The sequence below is a fragment of the Leuresthes tenuis genome, unplaced genomic scaffold (assembly GCF_036924035.1).
Source record: "Leuresthes tenuis unplaced genomic scaffold, fLeuTen1.0.hap1 SCAF_10, whole genome shotgun sequence".
In the NCBI taxonomy this organism is placed as follows: Eukaryota; Metazoa; Chordata; class Actinopteri; order Atheriniformes; family Atherinopsidae; genus Leuresthes; species Leuresthes tenuis.
The window spans coordinates 22,996,518-23,019,451 of NW_027325364.1; the positions used below are offsets into that span (position 1 = coordinate 22,996,518).

General features: G+C 39.5%; 1 long non-coding RNA gene across 1 annotated transcript in view; it reads right to left on the minus strand.

Moving 5' to 3' along the window:
* Nucleotides 1-873: 873 nt before the first annotated feature.
* The window catches only part of LOC140315745 (uncharacterized), a 56,239-nt gene continuing 34,178 nt past the window's right edge, over nucleotides 874-22,934 (minus strand). Inside the window, exon 3 of the long non-coding RNA XR_011917290.1 lies at nucleotides 874-1,295. This is a non-coding gene — a long non-coding RNA (uncharacterized lncRNA). The remainder of the gene's footprint in view (nucleotides 1,296-22,934) is intronic.

The window sequence follows — 22,934 nt, forward strand, 5'->3', positions numbered from 1 at the left end:
AGGTGTGAGGGTCATCAGCATGGTGAACTGTTGACCCCGGACAAAAAGGAAGGAAGTGCTCAGCCAGCTGCACATCATTTTTCATCTCTGATAGAACTTAAAAGAGGGGTAGAAAGGGGAGAGACAGAATAAGGGGACATAAAAGAGAGAGAGAGAGAGAGAGAGAAGAAAAAAAGGTGGGTCTGATGATTTAAAAAAAGAAAAAAAAAGTTGGTCTGGTGAAGTGTAGCAAACTGTTGTATGATAGCCTCCTAAGTCGTGACCCCAGTGAATTTTAAAGAGGGTTCAGCTTAACTCGTTAATCAATGGCTGATGCGTATCATGGTGACACTTCCCACACACGGAAACACTGACCCAACCAGGTGTCATTTATCATTTTTTAACACAGTAGGACCATTTGGAAGAGATAACGATCATCAGGGTGCCACCCAGTTTAAGACTGTGTGTTTTCATGGTGTGTGTTTGATGTTGACTTGTGTATGCATGCAAAGACTGAAGGTTATTCAATCTCAGATGAGGTCTTGCAGCTCCTTCAAGCTTTATGAAGCTCTATAACAAATGGAAGCTTTATAAGTTCTACAAAAAAAAACAAAAACTGTGGGGTATGAAGTTATTCTCTGTGGTCCACTGCTCACCCTTGAGTCTTGCACCTAAACATCATGCACAAAAATATACACAAAAAATGGAATATCTGAACAAGGAGTTAGTGGTGCGCTTGCAGTGTGATAATGTAGGTTTGTGGGCTAACTCTTGTTCTTCTGATTCCTTTTTGATTATTTTTATTAATAGCAAAACTTAATAACGAATCTTTGCAATACAAAATTATATATTGTTTATTTCATCACTGTCTGACAGTTATAAGAGTGTAACATTATACTAGTTCAAAGATTTATATCATTTATATGATTTATATTGTACCTCTCTTCTTACCAACAAAAATATATCTGGTACATATTCTATGTATAGTCATACTTAAATACAACATATTTAGATATAGTGTTTTAGCACTTTGGATACAATAGAAGAGTCGGCATTGTGTGTAGCAAAAAGCAATTATATGATGCAAGAATAAGTAAGATGTAGTAACATGATGGAACTTTCAGGAAATGTTACTTTTTTGAGACTGTCATGTTTGCAAGTTGCAAATTGACGTGATTCCTAAGCAGACTGCCTACCATATACAGGTGAAACAGAACTCCTAACAACAAAGCTCACATACAAAATGGACTTCAGGAATGATGTGCTGTTGGCATGCAAGTTCTTCTCCCACCGGGCATCCAATTTCCATCTTCCCCCTGTAACGATAGATGGAGGGATGAAGGAAATTTTTTGGAAAGCTTTTTCACTCCCCACTTTGACACAAAAATATGTCTCCTGAGTTTGCATGACGTCTGACAAACAAAATCACACACAACCAAAGTATTTTCACACTTCATAAACATTCTGCATGTTTAGTCTTGGTTCCGTCCAGCGTGATTGCTCTGGCTTGCTCTGTTTGATCAAGAGCGAGGAGCAGAGAGAGAGGCAGAGAGGAAAAATGAGCCTGCCAGTGCTTAATTGAGCATACAGATTCCTAATGTGTCAGGCGGTGGCCTTGCAGATGAGGGATGGCACTTTTTTACGATGCATCTTCCTTTGTTTCCTCTTTAGGCCTAATGAAGTCGGCCTTCCAGTCGCCACCTGGGCCGGACGCTCAGACACCAGAGACACTCTCACATCCCCATTCACAAAGTCTGACGGCGAGTCATCATCCACCACACTCCCTACCCCCTCCTTACCCTTAGCCAGCCCGAAGATAAATACACACACATGCAATGACATAAAGACACACAGGCATGCTCATACACATACTGTATATATGAGAGTGCACGCACATACGCGTAAAATGGGTTATTAGCTGGACGTTTGTGATAAACTCACACTCCAACCCGATGTTTGCAGCATATTCATTATCAAAGCTGCAGACCTGCTTATTTTTACTGTCTCAAAACAGCAAGCATCCATTATACAAAGATTTTTTTTTTTGTCTCTCTTGCTTTTTTTTTTTTTCCTACATGCCTTTAGGTCACCCACTAATGAGCTTAACACTGAGGAAACGTGGAAGCGATTAGACGAGGCTTGGCTGTTTGAACAACGGGGTGATGATATTGTACCTTATGATTACAGGAATTTATATCAACAGAAACAGGAGAGGAGAAAGAAGGCAAGTGAGACAGTCTATTGCATTCCACATCTTTTCTAAGCAGAGTGACTTCACATGGGTGTGTGAAAATGTGTGCAAGCAAAACAGTTACTGGTGATCACTGATGTTGGCAGTCGCTCCTTCCTTATCTCTGTTCTCGCTTTAGCAAGTCAGGTCGGAACCTCCTTTTAGCGCCACTTTCTCTTTGAGGGGGCAACTCAGGCCAAGTAGTTCTGGTCACCAAAACATGTTCAAGGTGCTCCGTGACCATATGTTTGCTCACTGGGGAGCGAAACAGGGAAGAGCTGGTCTATATGACCTTCACCTAGGTTGAGCAGTGAATACTCCAGGCTCCGCTCGCTTGGGTTCATGCCAGACAAACACAGTAGACGAGCACCCCAGACATGCAACTTGATCCCAGAAAGAAATTGATGGCCCAAGAGTAGGAGGATGAGAATGTGAGAGATGGGTATTGTTCAAGTTTTAAGTGAAAGATAAAAACTTTAAAACTAAACTTGAAGTCATAATTCACCGGCTAGATAAATCTATAAACAAGCTGGAACAAAAAGGTTTTGTGCACTTGCACAACAACTCTTAAATTCTATGTGTCGGACTGCCATAAGTGACGCAAACAGAGCTGATGGTTGAATATCAGATAGATTAATTGAGTTAGTTCATATTAATTTAGGTTTTCAAAATTATGAGAGATGAGAAACTTCGCTGCTGTTATAGAAGCAGTTCCATGTTTTGGTTCTCTTGGTCAAAGGGAAATGTGTTGTAGTTTTAGAAGCACTTGGATCATAATAACCACAGAAAAGTTTTAGTCTTAGTATTCACAAATGAGGGGCCAAAACGAAACCAATTCACTAAAAGGTCACAATTAAGTGCACTTTTTTTTAAAAAGTAGACAAAATATTTACTATGTACAGATTGAAAGAAAACAACATTTCCTTGTTGGTGAGTCTTACAGTGCAGTTTGTCATGAGACATTTAGCATCAAAGTTTTTCAGTCTTTCTTTAATAACCCACTGTGGTTAGCGCATAATGTGGCATTATGTGGCATATAGCCTGGAGCATTCTCAGAACACACACACCACTATCGTTTTACAAATATTTTTATATATAGCCTTTCAAATGCTTTACATTTAAAGTTTCTTCAGAAGCCGTGTAGATAAAGGTTATATTGGACAACTCTAAAATCTTGACAAAGTGTTTTTTAAGGGAAACCTTAGGCCATAAAGTGTTGAAAACATTCAGTACTTTGATAATAGCTTGAAATGCACATTTGTTAAGTGCTATTAGTCCACAATGGAGTTCCTTAACATTATTTCTACATATCATTTACTTTTAACCTCTTGTAACTTCCTCTTGATTTATACCATCTGCATGGGTGCAAAACAAGCAACAGATTAAACCTGCCCTGATAACTCAAAATGTCAGCGCCGGCGAGTCAACAGGGGATCTTTATGGGAAGGGTTGAGGGAGAATGCCATTACACTCCAGATAATTTAAACATGTGTTGGCATTTATCTTGGTGGTCCATGTCCGAACACTAATGCCAAACTCTTGGTATTAGTGCACTGAATCAAAGCCAAAGGCATGCCCACCCAAAATTGTAATCCCTTAATGTTCCCCAATCTCTTATGTGGAATTACGAAAATACACCTGATATAGGTACTGTTGTTGCAAAACACACATTTGGCCTGTTTTTTTTTAGATTTTTTAATTTATTTGTTTGGGGATTGCTTTTTCTATCACAATTACACTTCCAAACTTTATTTTCGTGGGAAGATTAAATATTTCAGCTTGACAATACCCTTTAAACTACGAAATGACTGATGTCAGTGATACGCATACCCCCCCTGTATGTAAACACACACACACATCACGCTCGCCTGATTTTGGATGGATAGATGGTCGGGAAGAGGAGGAGAAGTGGGGCCTGAAATATATAATCTCCTGAAAAGAATGAGGCCCTCTGGGATTTTCTCATAGTGGCCCCTCTCTGCACTGGGGCTAGGGAAGAGTGTGGGTGAGTGCTGGTGGTGTGTTCGAGGTGGAAGCGAGAGGGGTTGGTGGGGGGCAGACTAAAACATGACCACTCCACACTGTAACCTGAGCCAGAAGGGGACCAATCTGTCAAATAATTAGCTGTTGCCCAGCACAAAGGTTTTATTTGCAGGAATTTCATCGAGGCAGGATTGAATAATATGTCTGTGTATTGTGAGGGGGTCATGGGAACATCATCTCTTACTGGTGGACCATAAAAGACGGCTAAATGATAATGAGAAAAGGCTCTGGTAATTCAATTCCTCAAGCGCTGGTTTCCATCTTCCTCCCCCCTCTTCTCCTACTCTCCCTCTTTCTGTCCTTTCTCTCTGTGCAGCTAATTGAAGAACTTTCCGTTGACGTTGAGGTGGCTTTATTCAGTGTGCATGAAAACAAACACTGTGGTGTGATTTTAAGAAAACAAAGAGTACATGCTTAAGTATGATAACACGTTTCCCTTCAAATAAATGAAACAATTACAAGTTAAAAGCAGGCACAAAAATAATAAATACTCACTTACATGTTCAATCAAAGAATATATTTCAACATATTTGATATTTTGCTGGTATATTAATCGCTAAAACACAGACAAATACATAATCAGTTTGTATGCACTTCCCACTAACAAACCCACTTGCTTAGTTGTCTTTTTGTCCACTGACCTCTGACCTCTGAGAGCAGCCAACCAGGAAGTAGATAGTGTTAAAAGGGATTGATTAGTTTGTGGCCTATAGATGATTGTTTATATCATTCCATACTGGAGGTTTGACCCCTGCTGACCCATCTGTGGCCCAATCTGCTGAGAGCCATGACCTGCGTCCATTTGCATCGGCACTAATTACCTCTGACGGCTCTCGCTTTACATCGGGCTCATAAAATGAAACCCCGTGGTGCCCTGATTGAAGAAAGACGCAGCACGAATACTCCATGTCATGCCTTCCCTTTCCTCCCGCCCAAATGTCAAACACATTAAACTTAATGTACCAGCAAATCTTACCCAATTATTTGTATGTTGTTCAGATGTGTCCGCGCATGTGTGTGTTTATGTGCATGTCTGGTGGCCCCAAATGGCGCTCGTGTGCGGGTGTATGTTCAGCTGTCTGGGCACACTCAAGCATGCTGGTGTTTACATGTGAGGGAGCGACTGAGGAGGAAAAAGAGAGTTTTGCCATTTCAGCGGTGGGTTCATGTGGCATGAGCTTCCACGTCCTGCAACACGCTGCAGAGGGATGAGGAAACTTGCTTTTAAGTAAAATAATTGGATTATTGCATTTTGTGATCTTGCTAATTATAATGAAAGCAAGCTTACTATTTTCCAATTATTATTCTATGCCGATTCTGTTCCTCCCTAATAAAGAGGAGCACTGATGCAAAACAAAATGCCAGGACTCCATTTCCTGCTTGTGCCTCAGAGCTATTCGGAGATGAGGAACTTACACACCCTCCAAATATCGCCGTCTTTAGCCCACATAAAAGATCTGACTACTAAGCATACAAAGCTTCCAAAATCACACCTAATGTACAGCAAAGTGCTGCCATGGACATTATTCTGGAACTGCATACAGAGATAGTTAATCATTTTAAAGACATCTTGATTTATCCCCCATATTTTGCAACTAGAATATGTGATTTAAAAAGAAAAACAGTAAGCTTTAGCTTTCGTACTTCCATCTCGGATGTATCCTCGTTTACCGGACACGAAACTGACATAAGTCACCCACTCTCATTGTACCAAATCTCCTCCCCTTACAGCACCCCTCCTCGCTCCTCGCTCCTCTTCCACATGCCCAACTGCACACACACACGTTCTAATGCCTCTCAGTATCAGTCGCTTGTACGTCTCTCCGCTCTGCCCGTCAGTCTCCAACCAAACTCCCTGGATCACACTACATCTGACAGTATTTCATCTTGGATTTGGGGATAAGTGAGAGGATTTCAGTTCAAGCTCGGAGCTTAGTGTGAAAAGGCCGCTCAGTGTGAAAAACCAGGGGTTTACACGATGCAGGGACTCCGTCACCCCCTCAACCCACCCTCACTCCAATCTTTTTTCCTCTTATATTGCTCCCCCATGGTCTCTCTCTCTTTCTGTTTCTTCCTATCTCCTTCCCTCGTTGCAAGGTGTTGATTTAGCTGTGAGTGGCTACCTGACACAACATTGGCTAACTCCTCAAGGAGCTAAATACAGCTAACCTCGTTGCATAGTTATTCTACCTCCTGTATACAGAGGGGAATACTAAAAGGATGTATTTTAATTAGGCAGAACCCAGGGGCTTCAGTATTACTACAGCATGGGGAAGGAGACAGTCAGATGAAGAAAAAAAAGCAGTAATCACACACAATGTGGAAGAAACTGAAATGTTTGTGGATCACACTGCAGGATGGCCTTATTGTGAAATGCATGTGCGATCACAACATTACAGTTGTAGCTTAACCAATGTACGCTGTCTGTTTCTGGTAATGCTGTCAAAACGTATTAAGAATAGAGTCGCTGTTTACTTTGAACACTTTTTTTAATGAAAAAAACAGTTAAAATGACTAAGCCATTGAAAATGTAAAACTAGGTATTTGTAATTGTTTAAAACTCATCATCAGCCTTGCACCAAAAAAAAGGCATTTATGTCACTTGAATAACAGTTTCACCTGTATCAGTAATGTGTGTATAATCATCTGCTTTCATCTAACAGAAAACACATAATTTAGACACGACAGCCCAATTATTTCTCTTGATCAACTTCAACTATTTCATATTATCCTTGCTGAGTCAAACACATACAGACCTGATTTATGATTCTGTTCACTTTTGTTGTTTTTTCTAAGGAAGGCATCTCTTTAAAGGTGCGTGTGGCACTTTTTACATGAATTCTAAATCAATTCATTCTAAATATACACTCCTGGACTTTAACAGCTCCTGTTTCGAAGCTAATGCTCCTATGATTTTCATGAACCATATACAGCTCAACTATTTCACTAAAGCTGACAAATAAACTGATTAAAACACTGATCAGTGGCAACATTTTTATGTTAAGACCGATTAGCAAAAAGGAAAAGAAATCTCTAGTCAATGTGCAGTTGAAGACTACTACTAAGTGGTTCACAGCTTACTTGTTTTTCAGACAGAGACACTGCTAGACTGGATCAGCCAGAGGGTGCAAGCAGGTATGGTGTCAGTTGAGAGGACATGCTGTGCCTCTTGTCTGTGTGGGTGTGTGTGTGTTTGTATAGTAGATCTAATCATGTTTGCCAAAAAATGGTTCAGTGATTGTGTGAGCTGATAATTCAAACATTTTGGGAGTAAATAAAGTGCTGAAGAAAAAGAAAAAAAAGACATCTCTCAGCTGGAGATGTGCATGAGTAAGGATTTCTTCCTCTCCCTGGTTTGGACACTTTTTCTATTTAGCTTTCTAGCTAATTGACGTTCCCTAGCTCCCCAGAGAAGCCTATTTCCCATCAGAATCAACTAAACAACCTACGAGTAAAAGTACATTTCCAAAGCCATTGTACAGTAAACTGTCTCCCATCTTGGTAATACTCTCCATAATCCCAGCATGGAGAAGGAGGCAATGGGATGAAGAAAAAAAGCAGCAATCAGACACAGTGGGGCACACTGCAGGATGAGCCTACTGTGAAATGCATGTTCCATATTGCACTGAGATTTGTTGTGATTTGGCGCTATATAAATTAAACTTAAAACTGAACTGAACTGACAGCAAACATACAAATCAAATTGCTGCGTTATAATTCAGGGAGTGTCTTGAGCATGTGAGGACAGATAAGAGACTGACTTGTTCGTGTACAATTTGCTGCAGCAGTCATGAAAGGAAAGTGAGGACCCCTATCCTCCACCAAACAGACGCACGCATAGACACACATATAAACACATATATATATATATATATATATATACATTAGGCCATCTCTGGCCTAGGTTAACCCTGGAAATAAAGAAATAAAAGCAACGCACGGAGAACCTGAAGAGAATCTTGAATGCCAGTTGCTGGTAGGAAAGATGGATTGCCTGAATTCTCCACCAATCACCAAACAACACATTGGCTGCAGCATTGATTGATGAAGTATTTAAGTCGTCAATCTCACATCACCTGCTTTTCTTTTCTCTCCTTCAGCCAAACGGCTGCAGGAGAGCTATGCTGTGTCTGCAGATCAGACAAACCCTGACCGATGGAAAACTTCAAAGAATTTCAGCTTCTTAAAATTTGACGCGAAGATCAAAAAGACGGGAGGCAAGGCCAAAGTAAGGACAGAGTTAATAGCTTGTAAGGAGATTGTACTGTACAATTGTTACAGCCTGTTCACCAGACACACACAAGGAGGCAAGGTGAAGACATTTGTTGTGTAATCATTCTTCTGTAGAACGTAGGACTGGTTGCAGCTTCCATATTGAAGCAATGATTTACCAAACTGCAAATCATGCATGCACCACTCTCACAGTACTGTGTAATAGGCATCCGTGTGTATAACTGTCCGATATTATTGATTACAAATCATGATTAACAATAATAATATTGATAAAAATGGAACATTACCTCTCACCTCTGACCTTATTCAGGGACCCCTTTGTACTCTATGATATATTCAATATCATAATCATGCTTGAGTACACTTGGTTTGAAAAAAAAGGGGAGGGGGGGAGGCATCAATGGGACTGCACTCACAGGCAAAGAGAAAACATCACACCTGCAGGCATTGTGTTGACAGTGCCTTGGAGAGCAAACACAGAGGCAGTGTCTTCTTGGAGTTATCCCGAAGAGGCCATTGATCCACTGGTTAACCTATTCTCCTGCATCAGTTCAGCAGCAAACCCTCAGAGAAAGCAACCCCCCTACCCCGCCCAGCCCATTGTTTCCCTCCACTAATATGATACCCCCTGAAGGTTCTCCACAGACCTCATTTCTAATCAATGCATGTGGTTGGTGGGATCATCCTGTCTCTGCAAATTAATGACTTCACTTTTTTCTGTGGTTTCATGCCATCGATTTGTTTTATTAGCTCATTGATCTCCAAGCACCCCCCCACCCACCCATCCACCACACGTCCACCTCACCCCTCCCCACCCGTCAGCTACCTCTTTGCTTATCAATATGAGAGCCAATGGCTTCAGCTCTACTAAGACAATAACTAACGTCATCAAGTGATTACTTAAGAAAAGTAATAATGACGTTGTATTGCTGTTTTAGGTGAAAAATCATCAGATTTTGCATGTTCATTTAAAAAATGCTGCAAATGTGCCAAGTTTCATCTCCTCTGTGAGCCCAAATATCTGAAAATCCAGGTTATAGTAATCTGATTTCATTACTTTAATACAACTGTCATGGTCTAAATCACTGTGACGTTCATCTGGTCAGGGCTCGGTGGTCTTATTAACCGCCATATCTAACTCTCTCTTCTATAATTCCCTTTGAGATCCGAACAAAAGGATAGGAAGTGCTTTACTCCGACAAGTCAGACTTGACTTCACAGGAGGAATTACAGCTTTTCATTTTCTGTCACTGGAGCGTTTTAGTGAGGTGCCCCACCAGCATAACGATGTTCTTTCTTTCCTGTTTTATGACTTGAGCCATGCACAAAGAGTTGATTCACAGTAATCACATATGAACACAAATGGCAGTGTGTGTGTGTGTGTGTGTGTGCGCGTGTGTGGGTGTGTGTGTGTGTGTGTGTAAAGCACACTTGTTGAGAGACAGGCGTAAAAGTACACACACGATATTCTCATTTTGACAGAAATATATAGCCTGTGTTGTTCTTGGTGGACACAAAGTCTTATAGCTTCAAATGAAACTAAAAAAGTCCGATACTAAGAAAGACACAAAAGTTAAATGAACCGGTGACCAACCGGTGGCTGTAGTGAGCCCCGTGTCATGAATTCAGTTGGATTGTCAGAACAGCTACAGTTACACATTGCTTATGCATTGTTCTCTTACAGTAGAAGTCATATTAAATTTGCCCTCAAATAATGAAACTTTCCATCCAAGAAGAAGCTGAAGTAATACTACAGGTTGCAAAATGTTTGACTCCACCCATCTTCCCCTCTTTCCTGTGTCCTTTCTTATCACAGCACCAGCACTTCGTCACATTTTCAAAGCAGGACAATCCTCCAGCCTTCTCATGGGAGGCTTAATGATTACCCTAATGTATGGTGCATTTCTATGGCAAGATAAAGTATAACAAAACCTAGAGGCTGTCCATGTCAGACCCCCCCTCCACCAAACTGCATGTTTATCCAGCTTGTGGGAATTCCTGTTCCTCAGGATGGATCTGGAGTCTTCACGATTGGCTATGTTCCCGTCCCACCCTGCCTTGCTCTTTCATGGAAATCACATCCCACACAGAGCGACGATTACTCACTTTTCCTCTACTTAGACATCACGCTGCTGACCGGGCAGCAGGAGAGATGGCTAGTGTTTTTTTATTTGAAAATAAATATGGATGCCACTCAAACTGAAGATCATCTACACATATGTTTATCTGGACTCAGCAGAGCCATTTGCAACGATTATATCTGCACAGAGAAACAATCTTAGTGCCTCTGAACCCCAAATCACATTTCGTATTCATATTAACGGATTTTAAAAGTGGTCCAGTATTTTATGCCAAACCATCTTCTCTCCCTGCCCAAACCCACCATGAACTGAGGCAATCACCTTGCATTATTTTATTGTTCCAGTAGAACCACAATATGCCTAACAGCAACATAACATTTCCAACATGCAGCTGGAGGAAGTCAGCAGAGGAGCGAGGCTGTTGATGTAGAGTACTGTGAAAAAGTCTTGAGCCAGCTCTTACTTTTTCATATATTGCCAGGAAATATGTGGAGGCTTATTGAAACGAGCAAATATAAATAGAGATACAATATATGAATCTATAATAATGTTTGTTCAAGTCTAATGAGCTTGAAAGTCAATATTTTGTATGTTCCGAACCCTCTGAGACAAGCTTTCTTGTCGTCTTTCTTCAATTAGTCTTCAGGAATAGTTCTCCAGGCTCCTTGAAGGACAATATAAAGCTCTTCTTTGGATGTTGGCTGCCTTCTGTTCTGTTTTCTGTCAAGATGATCCCACACTGCGTCAGTAATGTTGAGGTCCGAGCTCTGGGGAGGATTCATCCCTCCAGGTGACTTGGTGCCACTCATTTTTACGTCAGTCATGTGTCATTTGGTATACCTCAACCTTGCTCCATGTTTCCCTTCCTAAAAAAAAACTTTTCTTTACAACCACCCTTCCACGGAGGCCATTCTGAAGAGGCCTCAGCAAACAGTTGATGGATAAACTGAGGGGGGAGATGCATCTCCTACATTCTGTGTCTTTTTCTATTTCTGAAGGACATCACTTTCACATCGAGTTCATCTACTGTAGATATATTTTTTATGCCTGCCACTTCTTTTGTCTTCAACTTGTCCAGTTTCCTCAAAGTTTTTAAGAACACACTGCACAATGTGTAGAGATATAACAAGTTTTCAGCTGCTTCCTCTGCAGGAATTACCTTGTTAGTACAAAACATTTAAATCTATGTTCAGATCTATGTCTGACGGTCTGTGTTATCTTTAGCAATTTTCATAGATAAAACTAAAGAAATGGAACAGATTAAGTGTCTTTGCTACATGTTTCAAGTAGCAAAGTGCCTAAAGTGTCACCATCCCTGAAGTTAAGGGATTTTTTTTCTTTCTTTTTTTTTGGATGATTCATAAGTCAGTGTTAAGTGGCTAAAAAAAAAAACAGTCAATGTCCAGAGAAGAATTTTGAAAGAACTTAAAAGATTGCAAGAAAGTCTGGCTCCTTGGAAGCAACAAATGAAGAAATGAGGGATGGCTCAAGACTTTTCCACAGTATAATGATGAAATGTGTAATTCCTCAGAGATGACATGCATATTCATCTTACCATCCATCATTTAATTTCTGTCATCTCTAATTTATTCAGGAAAACTGGTTGTAAGGATTTATTTCAGCTAACATAAACAGGTAGGCAAGTTTAGGTGGGGTCAGCCACTACTACATGCCTACATCTCTCTCCTGTCTTTACATAAACCCTTTCAGGGCTTCTGGCAGCAGTTTCCTGCTCTTTCATCCGGCTCCCTTGTGGTAGGACTATTAGCCCGGCCTGTATACCTGCAAGTGTTTGGGAGGCAGCTGGCTCTGGACGCTCATTGCTTGCACGGGCCCAGGGGCTGCTGGGACCTGGGAACGCTGGCACCAAATACCGATGTGTAATTAGACCTTCATTCAAGAGCAAATGTGGCAAGCATTAGACACAAGGCTCTTTCCGGTTCAATTCATATCTCCATCCTGCTTTCCTTCCCCTTTTAACAATCACGCTTTTTTTTGCTTTTTTTTACCCGTCTCTCGCTCTTGGACAATTCATTATGTCAGGACAGTATCTTCACTTGAAAGTTTCTTTGAGGGGAAAAAAATGTATATTTAATGAAAATTACAGTAATTTTGAAGAAAAAGCAAAAACAATGTGGTTTTAAATCACACGAAGCAACTTGATTTAAAAATTCATTAAAGACATTACAACATAAATCTCTGTGCTGACCTAAACCAAACCGTAATACCTTTATAAGATGACACTGTCAATCACTTTTTGTTTAAATTTAAGAAGATTGTTCAGAAATCCATTTTTTCTTACATTAAAGGCATCCCCTTTAACACAAGCTAAAGTGCAGCTGACGATGAAGGGACTACTCCCTTAAAAGCGTTCACCATAAAAGGAGAGATTTGTGATAATCTCCACTTTTTACCCATGCAGCAACACAAGTGTCTATTCATGATAACAACTTCAAATATATCTGTTCAGCTTTGTTGTGTACCACTTTGTCGTTTCCTCAGTTGTGAGAAACATGACGGCAGTTGTTTCTCATGTAAGAGGAAAACTATTGTGAGGCCCCTTCTAGTTTTGCGGTGAAAGGTGACATAACCCATAATTCCACTCAAACCACAATGTTCTTTTATCAGATGTTCCTCTCTGATACTACATGGCGGTTCACATGATACAAACCAGTGAAAAATGACAAATCACAGAGATGCGGAAAATCCCGAAAGGTGTGGAACACCCAAGTGTTCGACATAAAATCATTAAATAAAACACTATCAAATAAATACTCATTTGAATAAATAAAGTATGATTTAAAAGTTAATCACTAAGTTATGAAAAATTAAACAACCTGTTATAGGATAACAAATTTTTATTAAATTTTTCTAGTTAATAATGGACATATAACAAAGCTGGGCTTGTTAACAGAATTAATGGCAGGAATTAGAAAGTAGTAGAGAGTTTTGCTTCAAGCGTACACATAGAATTAGGCTAAAACTATGGCTCACATACACCACAAATGACACGGCACAGAGGAGAGCAGTCAAATTCGGATGAATTTAGCAATAAGAAATATGGATCCACACAGGAGTGTTGACGCTGTTGAGATTGACAATTTAAATGGACATGCACATGAAGGACCACTGCCTTATAATTATGAACCTGAAAGGAAAGAGACCATGAAAAGCAGCAAGATTAAAATAAATTCTGGCCACCAGTGAGAAATTGATTTGTGGTTTGTGAAGAATCGGTGCTGAACTGAACCATTGTGTTGCTACTTTAGCAACATTAGTAAACAATTTAACATCATTTTTACAGTAGGTTTCTGTCGGTGAATATTTGTCATCACATATCAAAAGGTGGTAATTTACAGCTGGAGGATTAGCAGTACTCAGAGCAGAAGGATACATAAAAAGAAACATGAAAGAAAAACTACTGAATTCAATAAGAAAAGTTCACAGTTCCATCTCTGTGGAGTTGCATTTCTCACTGTCACTCTCCTGGTCATGTACACCAATATCCTGGCAGACTTCCATAGAGTCACGCACTTCTGTTTCACACCTGAAACTCAATCAAATCTCTGTTTGATAATCCTCTTCTCTAACTTGAGTGTTGTACATGGTCACAAAGTGCATCCAGGAAGGAAAGCTACTCTGTTAGCATCTTAATACCAAAAACTGTAGACTGTGCACCCATCATTAACGCAATAATTCACAGTGATGAAAATAGAAAAAATATATTTTTCACAACTAAACAAATCTCACTATGAGATTCTAGTACACATATAAGAAATAACGTATAATGACGATACAGAGCAGATATCACTATTCATTTTATGTTAAAAAAAGGGCAATTTTTGCACATATATCTTATAAAATACATTAAAATGATGACTAACATTTAAAATGCAAATGTTCATGAAATACTCTTTGTACACTTTTAGACAACCTGCAGTTTGCACTTCAGGATATAAAATGTCTTAATAAAAGTGTACCTCAAAAATAACTTTAAACTAATTTCTTGATGGAAAAAAAAGACCAGTCACTTCTAAATGACTGAGTCAGTTATGTGTAAAACATTATGATTCATACAATTGTTTGTTTCACAGTCTGCTTTTAATTCTGTCGGAACTCCACCCAGACAAGCATAAACATGTGGATATAAAATCAATTTGATTCCGCTGATCATAAAGAGAAAGAAGTAATTCCCTCATTAAATCCTCGTGTCACAGGTGGGGTGGGGGGTTGGAGAGGTCTGACAAGCTGACAAGCTGCTCTTTGTCTATGGTGGATTGAATCAGAAGGCTTGGGAGGATGCTGCTTTTAGCAGTAAGGGAAAAACACTGGGTCCAAATTAGCATAAACAGGAACACAAAAGAAAGGGGGGTGAAGAATGAAACAGAAAATAGTGTTGTCAACAGGACCCCCCAGTGAGGAATTTCAATTTCATATATCTAATTATCCCTGTCAGATGGAGAGAAGTGACAAAAAGCTGTCTTTGTTCTCTGTCTTTATCTCCCGCATCTCTCTCAATTAATTTCAGCATATGAATATGACTAATTGCGTCTCTGCAGCTCTGCAGCCACATAAATAATAATTTTGGCCCATGTTTGAGTTGGAGAGGTGGTGCTCATGCATCAATTTATGATATTTGGACACAATAGATTGTGCATAATTCAGGTGATCACATTAGCAGGCCAATGCAACGTTCCTGTAAGCATCACCCTCTGTGCGGGAGTTACATAGCCTGCATAATACCTCCATACTTTCCCTTTTTTGTCACGGACAGCATTATTTCTCTCATTTCTATCTCTGGTATTGTTTCTTTGTTTAGAGTAGTGATATTAGCATCATAATCAGACAAAAAGAAAGAGGGTGGTAGTGATGGCTGATTTATGCAAGGTGTATGTGGAGATACTGGCAGTACCAGTCAGCATTTACAATGCAATTTCATCATTTACATGCACGCAAAATCAAATTTCCTCCACATACAGCATTTCAGTAATGAAGCTTCTTTTCCCTGGATTCATTTACTTTCAGATTTACTTGCTTTTGGCAAGACTCTATAAAGAAGTAGCAAGTAGCTCTCAAACTTCACTTACATGTCATTGTTTTTACCTTTCATATAAAAGACCTCGCCATTTTATGTGCGTCTCAAAGCAAAATTGAATTTATAAAGTGAGAAAGGAGGTAAAAAATGCACCCTTGGAAAGCCTTTAGACTATAGCACAAGAGATGACATTTGCTTATTCAATGAAATCTGTCTAAAAAAACAATCAGCAAAACCTACACATAATGAGCCACACATCTGAAATCTGTCTAAAGAAAGCTCCACTCAGGACTTGCAACTTCAACCATAAAACATACTCACTAATTCATTCACAGAGGCAGAGAAGGGGGGGGGTATTGTTACATTTCATTAAACACATTCCTTCTCTGTGGACTCTTGACCAGTTGCCATGGCATTTCAGCTGACCACATTTCATATTAACCTCTATTGCTCACTCTCTCTTAATCTTTCTCTCTCTGTCATTTGTTTCCAACAAGTTTAAAATGAAATGGCTCTGATGACATTACTGTGTTTGATGCAAAAGTTCATGTTTAACAACAATGTAACTTATAGCAAACGACCAGCAACATTGAAGTTTCACTATTCATCCAATTAAATCTAAGTTGTCAAGACTTGCAGAATTCACTCAAGATCAAGGCATTTGCATTTAGAGGATGTGAATACAAAAAGGTGAACCGAAACAGTAAAAGTGAAGAAAAAAAAACACAGACTCAGGAAAAAAATGATTATGTCGTATATATCCTGTGGTTTTCTGGTCTGAGTTGGCAAAACATAAACTCAAATGACCGGCCAGTGCCTCACATTTATGACATCTCGGGTAGTCTAATGAGTGAAAGTATTTGCTGTGGAAGAGCTCTTTTTATTTTGCCTCCTGTAGATATTCAGAAGAGTTGTTGTTGTATTTCCTCTCCTAAAGGTTTGTTTACAAAAAAAAAAAAAAAACTGCCTTTTCTACCGACAACCACACGCTGTTAGCTAGTGAAATGGAAATTCCAGTTCAGTTTTATCTGTATAGTACCAAATCACAACAATGTCATCTCAAGGCATTTCAAAGATACAGCCCAACTGAAGCCAATTAGAATCCAATTAATTCTAATGCAATCATAATCCAATTAATTCAAATCTGGCTATTGATAATTTATTGTCCACCATACTGGGAGGTTGCGTTGTTAGCTTATTTACCAACGCTTTCTCTTTTCAGGGTGTCAAACACTGCAGTTTTGTCACAGAAACCTGGCATATCTGAGATATTCAGGTCCTAAAGTTCTGTGTGCTGACATACTGGCCGCGACACTATTAGAACTAAACAGCAAGGTCCAATTAATCTTGTTTCAAAGGGAGGAGTTGGAGGTACGTCAGTCACTATTTAAGTGAAATGAAGCATTGCAAGTGTAACCATTGTCTGCGTTTGTGTTGCATTTTTTAAGAAGGACCGACACTCTTTCAGCTTCAGACTGGACTTTTATTGGCTGGATAACAATACGGAGACCGACTGGTCAGCTTATGGTCAAGCACAGCACTCGTTCAGCACAGCATTTGCTCAATCCTCGTGTACTGGCCTTATTTGTTCACAACAATAATTACCAATAAATGTATAAACAAAAACACATGTACCTGGATAACAATACGGAAACCAACTGGTCAGCTTATGGTCAAGCACAGCACTCGTACGGTACAGCTTCATGAAAGAAAGTTAGCAAGTTTAGCTTAGCCTTTGAGCTAAGATTGCGAAAATAAAACCTTTCCAACACATTTAATTCAATTAAATGCTGTCGCCATCTTACTGTGCATAATATTCTGCTAACTGTATTATTACTTTACATACAGTTACAGTATAACGCTGTACTTTGTGTAACAACCTTACCATGAGCTCAATCCTCGTGTACTGGCGCTGCACCGACGTCATAGCCCATATTAATGTGCTGAGGAGAGTCCTGCCAACCAGTGAGCATCCATGATACACAAGTAAAGGTAAATGTAATTGGCAGTCATTGTGGAAGTGGAATCAACAGCCAACCCGTTACACAAGCACTTGGTTAGGTTTAGGCAACACAAATGTCACAAATTTTGGAAGAGATATTGATTTAAAATGGATTGTGGTTGGGTTTAAAATGCACGACTCATAATGTTAATCCAAAATGTTGGATAATGCAACTTAGTCTCACAGAAAAGCATAAGACAGACACGAAAAACTATTTATTTGTGTTAATCATGGACTGTAATAAAGGATTGCATCAAAATGCTTTTACTGGTTTACTGTCTGCCGACACAAAAAACATGTTGGATGCACAGACCTGAAACACATCACTTTGAAAGCCATGGAGGGTGGAACAAAAAATGTTAATTAATGCTCATTAGCATTAATATAAACAACATTGTTTATGTACTGTTGTAAATGGGGCAACCCACCAAAAACAGGCTTAAGAAAATCAATATATAAGTTTGGTGGTATATACAGTTTTTTCCCTTCACTTTAACACACCCTGTCTAAAGGTCAAATTAAATTGTTATACCTATCTAGACTGTCCTCAAAGCCACCAGACTTTGACAAAAACAGTAATTAAACATGCCAAACCGTAGGAGCTGTTGATCTACTGCCACCTCACTTAGAGTTTTTAGGAGGTCATTTTATGCTTTTTGGGGTTTTCATTTTCCCTACATGTATAATGTTGCTTTTTGTGTATTTTAAGGGGTCTGCAAAGTTACACAGCTCAAAGTCCACACCACCTGGTGTTATCCTTAAAAAGGTTTAAACTGTTGTGCCTTGTTTTGTTGTTCGTCCTTTTTCTCCTTTTCTTAATGACATAATCATAACTTGTATTTGCATAATGCCTGTCAAGTAGCTAGTTTGGCATGTCTCAAACAAAGAGTGAGTTTGAGACCAATTGGGCCTTTAAGGAAAGAGGCCTCAAAGAGACGGAACCTAAAACAAAACGTCTCAGACAGAAAAAAAACTTTTTTCTTCTTCTTTCATTTTCATTCAAGTAACTCCATCTTTTGTTGTAGACCCCCAAAATAAAATTGTTAGCCTTTAAAGTAACACAATAGGGCCTCTTTGACAATTTTACTTGAATCTAGCTTTGCAGTTCACTTCAAAGAAATGTCAAACAACATTTGAATAGTTAGTCTTTGTGCTGTGTATAATTTGTCAAGGGGATTAAAAAATGTTTCATTTTTTCGCTTTATCCATTTCAGTCCAGCCTGAGCTAAGGAGTTAAAATGAGTAAAGAGAGCTAATTAATCGTCCATTTGACTGACAGGCTGGGCTTAGCAAACAGATTACTTTCCGTTCAATATAATAACCAGCAGGTGGAGAAAAAAAATATTTGCATGTCTGTAAGATTTAAACTTCATGCCAACTCCATGAAGTGACACCTGTTGTGGTCAAAACAGGAAACAGAATTCAGTCAGGGGTCCTGGAATCATATCACGAAAATGCAACATGTCACCCAAATCCAGCAGAATAATTCTGTTAGAAAACTTTCCAAACACACATTAATTAGCATTTTTCCATCAGCAGTCAAGTGTCTGCAAAAAACACGATAACAAAAGGAGAAGAAATTGATTAGCATTTGGTGTATAAATGGTTCCAGGACAAGGGCTGTTAAGTTTGAAATTAACATGTAAACAGTTGGAAAGTCTGTGCTGCTAGACTCCCCCCCCCCCCCCCCACACACACACACACACACAGCCCTTCTCCTTAACCCCCACCCCTGGTTCCCTTTTAGCGCCTTGATAAATATACATAAAGCCTCATACAAAGACTGCCTTGTTCCTTTAAATGGGCTACTTTTTAATGGAGACATATATTTCCAGGATTATATCAGCATTCAGTTGCAAATTCTGAGTTTTAATACTCCAGTTGGAGCAGTCTATGAATAAGAGTATCATCTGAATGCAACAGAACACCTGGTGTTGAGGGCTGGGCTGTGAGGGGGGCTTAGAGCTGACCTGGTGACAGTGCCAAAGCTTCACTTGTTCCCAGCCTTCCCATTCAGATGCTCCCAGTCTCTGTCTGCACTGTGGCCCTGTCGACTGTACATATAACTTTATGCTCATCAAATGGCAAAGAAATCATATGATGCAGGTGGCTATGTTTGGAGCTCACTAAAACTTTCACTCTAACTAATGTCTGAAATTGTCAGGTAGGAGATAAGAGTGACTTTTATTTGAAATGTGAGCAATTACACAGATGTTCCCAAATGGTGCATGCTATGACATGGGCATTTGTTAACATTAGGCTACATTTTACAGGGGAAACCTGTGAAAACATAAATAGAGATAAAGTCACATTATTCTCCTAAATTATGTGATTTGTACTGGTTCACAATGTGAAATATTGCCTTGAAACTAAGCCAAGTGCTCACAATCCTTACTGTAACAAGAAAAAAATAAAAATGTCTGATAATTTCCTTTTTTATGTCAGATTGGCTGCAGAAAAACAGAGAGGGGTAGGGGAAGGTGGGGGGAAGGAGTGGTACTGTTTGCAGAAAGAGTGAGGAAGGGGTACGGGGTCTATTCGTATGCACCCCACATCCACTCAACACACAATCAGGCCTGTATTGCGTTTTGCAAATTTATACCCAGGATGTTGGTTTAGAGTGTTTCCCTGAAAAAAAAAGAAAGAAAAAAGGGAGAGGGAGAGCAAGAGGACTTTTTTTTTTCAAGTAAGTGTCTGCTTTCATGAGCAAGAGTGATTGAGGCACACAAACAAACCTTTGTTTCCTAGCTCACAGATGCAAGGCCCGAGCTCTGATTTACACCCCGCCCCGCAACACATTTGCACTTTTTTTTATTTTCTATTTTTTATACTTTAAGACTAAGACTGTATGAAAAACTAAAAGGTTTTTGAACGTCAAATGTCAACTGTGGTTAGAGCTATAAAAATGGTAATATGAAAATAAAACATTATCACAGCGGGCAACAGCCAGTCTACTTCATGGATCCACTTGCTTTTCAAACCAGCCTCTCTTCTTCCTCAAAATATTTGCACAGGGTTATGTTTGCGGTGACTGGAGAGCTGCACTCATGACAAGCCAATCCATAGTGAGACACAAAACAGTCAAAGTCAAGGGCAAGAAAAGCTGAAGGTAAGGGACCTGGACTGTTCTTTGCATTGGTTGGGATGTTAGACCCTGAAAAATGTATGTTAATGTGTCATTAAAATCTGTCATCTATACAGATCAAAGATGTCAGAAGATTTTATCCACACACAAGCGTACTTCGGATTGCTGATTTACGCCCCTGTGTCATCATACATTGATTAGAATAAAATAAAATTATATTACTCTTTGTAAAATAAACAAAGTGTACATCTGGATGCCTGTTGCATTAGATCAATGTCTTGTATTTACTGAGCTGAGAACACAGTCAAGTCGGCAGGCCAATGACAGTTTGTTTATGTCACTCCCAATTAATAATTAGTTTAATGATTTGAGCGCTTGACATGTGCCCCGGACAAATGCGGGCAGGAAAATGCAAACTCAGTGCTGTTTGCATAAATCTGCCATTTCAGCTCAAGTTGAGGGGGAACAGAGAGAGAGAGGTGGGGGAATTATAGGACTCAGATGTGTGTGATTGGCGGTTCCCTGGGCTCCCAGGGTTACAGAGTTCAGAGAAAAGCCGATTATTGCTCTCCCTCAGGTCAAGCCTTCATAAATAAACACAGGGAGAGCCTGAGGCACCGTGTTTTAGTATGATTAGCATATCATACAGCCTATCGACATGGTACTTATCATATTACAGCACGGCCGTCCTCTGAGCACACGGAGGTTACATGTACGGGGCTGCTGAGCATACATCTCTGTTCATTAGAAGGCTCCTCAGGGAGAGAATAAATCATATCAGCACGTGGTTATGGCAGCCCAGGCGTTTGACTCAGCCATCCAGCGGTTAACCAGAGCCTTTAATAATCCAGAGTGGAGCTGACAGTTAGCCTCACACTAAGGAACAAGAGAGGAGACAAGTGGCAATGATGGGAACCATTGATAGTAGGAGGGAAGTATGCTGGTACTTACAACTCATGTCTGAACTTTAACAGCACCTGAGGCATGTCTCCTCTCCTCCTTATTTGGACTTGACTTAGTTGTAACTTTTAATCTTGACATTGCTATCTATATGTCTGTATGGCTCATTTTGATTTATTGTACCCCCATCATGACAACGTATCTTATAATGACCCATGATGTTCGATGATGTAATCACATTTAAAAGCAGGGTAGGGTAAGACGGTTTAGGGACACAGGGAGCTAGGGTTAGGTTAGTGTTTAGGTGTAGGGATTAGGCTTGTACAGAACATGAATTTGATGATGGACATAAAGAAAAAGATCATTGACAACCTTTATTCATTAGACGGTGGGGTAAGATTAGCCATTAGTGGGGTCATTGAGACAAAAGAAATTCAAAGTAGAAGTACAAAAAAAGGATCTAATCGAAATTAAGAATGTTTCCTATCATCATAAATTATGGGAATGCATCCATGACAAAAGATCCTAAAATAATATGGCTTCTTACGTAAAAGATGTTCTAGAGATTCAATTTGCCCCAGGTTTGGGATAACTTGATTTGAGTCAGTGGACAAGTTGCACAATCTGGGGGTAAACTGACCATCTAAATCAAACCAGTGTGAAATTTTAAAGATAGTTTAAATTTACTTTTGTTTTTAAGGTACAGATATTGCTCAGGTGCTTAGATTCTGTCAACTTTCTTCCACTGGTTCCCTCGTTTTTATCAGCTAAGTCCCATTTTTTCACAATCTGAGATGGATATGTTCACATATGCTTTTATTTAATCACATCTAGATCATTGTAATTTGTATTCATTTGTCCGAGTAAAAAAAAAAAATCATCTTCAGGTTGTACAGAACGCTGCTGCGATGCTTCTAACAAAATCTTCCAAGTATTCTCATGTAACTCTGTTGCCAATTCAGCTGCACTGGCTCTCTGTCAACTACAGAGTGCATTTCAAAATGTTGGTTTTAACATAATGCTCTACAAGGACAAGTACCAACTTACATCAGAGAACTTTTGCAGCCATTTGCAGTGGGTCCCTGAGGTCATGTGATCAGGGCACACGGTTGAAAACTAAAGGTGACAGAGCTTCGCAGCAAGGCGCCCATTCTCTGAACTCCCTTCCTCTGAGCCTGACATCCGTAGGCTCTGTGATCTCAGCTGGAAACCCATCTTTTTTGTTATGTTTTTATATTTTTCATGTTTTCTAAATTTTACTGTGAAGCACTTTGTGATTTTTATCTTGAAAGGTGCTATATAAATAAAAGTTTTACTTACTTACTCGTTTCAAAACAAATGTAGTT